The 3,312-nt window shown below is 38.0% G+C and overlaps 1 protein-coding gene across 1 annotated transcript in view; it reads right to left on the reverse strand.

The window, feature by feature from the left end:
- The window catches only part of NDUFB8 (NADH dehydrogenase (ubiquinone) 1 beta subcomplex, 8, 19kDa), a 9,941-nt gene that overhangs the window by 5,938 nt on the left and 691 nt on the right, over positions 1–3,312 (reverse strand). The window lies entirely within an intron of this gene.

The following is a 3,312-nucleotide window of genomic DNA, read 5'->3' on the forward strand; positions in this document are numbered from 1 at the left end:
TGAGTGGATTATTAAAATTTGGTATGTGTATACAATGGAATATTACTCAATCATAAGAAACGACAGTGATCTAGAACCTCTTAAACTTTCCTGGATTAAACGTAAGCCCATTATCCAAAGTGAGGCACCACAAGAGCAGAAGAATGGGCTCCACTTGTACTCGCCATCAGATTGGTACTAACTGATCATCACTAGGGTGATCACATGGCAGCAATACTGTCCAGGGATTAGGGGGATTTGTGGGGGGTAAATCCGCAACTAAAGGACACAGGGAGCTTTGTAGGGGGGAAGGGCATGCCTTTAACCCACGCTTGGGTGAGGCAAAGACATAAAGTGTAACCATAATGTGTGTACCCTCATAATACCCTGAAATAAAAAAAAAAAAATGGTCCTGGGGGCTCGGCGCGGTGGCTCACGCCTGTAATCCTAGCACTCTGGGAGGCCAAGACAGGCGGATCGTTCTTGAGCTCAGGAGTTCAAGACCAGCCTGAGCAAGAGCAAGACCCCCGCAAGACCCCCGTCTCTACTAAAAATAGGAAGAAATTGGTCAAACAACTAAAAATAGAAAAAATTAGCCGGGCATGGTGGCACGTGCCTGTAGTCCCAGTTACCTGGGAGGCTGAGGCAGGAGGATCACTTGAGCCCAGGAGTTTGAGGTTGCTGTGAGCTAGGATGACGCCACGGCACTCTAGCCTGGGCAACGCAGTGAGATTCTGTCTCAAAATAAATAAATAAATAAAAACGGTGCTGGGAAGCCACAAGGAAGATGAGTGGTTGGACAGAGTCTGGGAGTGTTAGCGGGAAGGAGAGAAAACCACACAGATCGCTTCTTTGACATTTCAGATTGTTTCATCCCTTTTCTCCCTCAGCCGACTTAGACCCATCCAGGGCTAAAAGGCACTCAGAACCTGAGCATCTCAGGTAGATAGCCAACTCACCTCCCCAGGAGCAGTGCTAGTAAAATGAGCCTGTCTTATTCTCTTCTTTTCTGGCTGCTTGTCGTTTCCTTTTCCTTCCATCCCCAAACGTGATCATTCTTCAATTCAGCCCTTGGTCTTGCTTGTCCTTGTTCTGATCTCCAAACTGGTTGATCTCCTACTCTTAGATGCTCAGTGCAACACACAGATTGATCACAAATTGGCTTCTCAGTCTCAGTCCGTGTTTACATCTGTATGTAAACATACAGAGCTACCTGAGGCAGCTCTCTGGAGACACTCTAAAGCCTCAGATTTGCTAGCACTTGGGTAAATAGATTCCAACCGGCCCACAAGTAACAAACTTTAACTCAACAGAGGAATGGGAGATATTATTATATTTGCATATAAATATGCTTTCACTTGGGATTTTAATAACTTACACATTATAAATGTATATATTTCCAGTGACTTTTTGGTGATCACTGTTTTAGAGCAGAATGTATTATTATAGATATTCTCAAATGTGTATCACACCAATAAAAATGGATATATTCTATTTAGTATACAAATTTTGGGGAGGACTACACAGCAACTTGCCCTCTTGTAAATGAACACCACTGGTTGATAGTCAAAATGATTGAACAGCATCTACATTCAACCAATAGCAAGCCCTGATCTAATTTAGGTCAAAAAACGGTTGTTTAATTAATTTATTTTTATTAAGATATTATTCACATACCATAAAATTCACTCTTTTAAAGTGCACAATAAAGTGATTTTTAGTACATTTACAAAGTTGTGCAACCATCACCACTATTTAACTCTAAAACATTTTTATCACCACCAAAAGAAACCTCATACCCATTAGCGTATTCCCCCTACTTCTACCCCCTAGCAACCACTAATCTACTTTCTGTCCATATGGATTTGCCTATTCTGGATATTTTATATAAATGGAATCATACAATATGTAACCTTTTGTGTCTGTATTCTTTCACTTAGCATAATGTTTTCAAGGTTTGTCTGTGTTGTAGCACAGGCTATATAACAAACACATAGTCAAGCATCCAAGTGAGATTTAGTAATGGAATCATAAGAGTTCTGACCCCTAGTCCTCAACTTCTCATATCAGAAATCCAAGCCTACCTATACATCTGATTATCTTAGGTTTGGGTTGTACATTAGATAAATGTATCTAATAGGTACTTCATTCCTTTTATGATTGAATAATATTTCGTTATATGGATACGCAGTTCAATATTTTATTTATCAGTTAATGAACATTTGGGTTGTTTCAACTTTTTGGCATTTATGAATAATGCTGCTATGAACATTGCATAAGTGTTTGTGTGGATGTATGTTTTCTATTTTTAGTTAGATACCTAAGAGTAGGATTGCCAGGTCATAGGGCAACTCTACGTTTAACTTTCTGAAGAACTGCGGAATTGTTTTTCACAACAGCTGCACCATTTTACATCCACTAGCAGTGTCTGTGGTTCTGAATTTCTCTACATCCTCATCAACACTTGTTATTGTCTGTCTTTTTGATTATAGCCATGCTTGTTGGTGTGAATAGTATCTCATTATGGTTTTCATTTGCATTAGTGTGATGACTAATGATGTTGAGCACCTTTTCATGTGCTTATTTGTCATGGTATATCTTCTTTGGGGAAATGTCTATTCACATCTTTGTCCATTTTTTTTTTATTTCAGGATATTATGGGGGTACAGATGTTTAGGTTATGTATGTTGCCCTTGCCCCCCTCTCCCCCCCATCTTTGTCCATTTTTAAATAGGGTTGTCTTTTTATTGCTGAGTTGTAAGCATTCTTTATGTATTCTAGATACAATTCCCTTGTTAGATATATGATTTGTAGATATTTTCTCCCATTCTGTGAGTTGTCTTTTTACTTTCTAGATGGTGTCCTTTGGAACCCTGTTTTTATTATGAAAAGGTTTTAGAGTTTGTCAAAAGCTTTTTCTGTGTCTATTGAGATTATCACTTTTTTTCTTTTACTAATATAGTATATCATATTGATTGATTTTCAGATGTTGAACTAACCTTGCATTCCTGAAATCAATCCTACTTGGTCGTGGTATATAATCCTTTTTATATGGTGCTAGATTCGGTTTACTAGTATTTTATTGAGAATTTTTGCATATATATTCCTAAATGAGTCTATGGTTTTATTGTGATTTCTTTGTCTTGTTTTCATATCAGGGTAATGTTGGCCTCACAGAATGAATTGGGAAATGTTCCCTCCTCTTCTATTGTTTGGAAGTTTATTGAAGGATTGGTGTTGATTCTTTTTTGAATATGTGATAGGATTCATCAGTGATTCTGTTTGGTATTGGGATTTTCTTTGTGGGATTTTTTTAAAATTTCTAATTCAATC

Source organism: Propithecus coquereli, unplaced genomic scaffold (assembly GCF_000956105.1).
Source record: "Propithecus coquereli isolate 6110/MARCELLA unplaced genomic scaffold, Pcoq_1.0 Scaffold73, whole genome shotgun sequence".
Classification (NCBI taxonomy): Eukaryota; Metazoa; Chordata; class Mammalia; order Primates; family Indriidae; genus Propithecus; species Propithecus coquereli.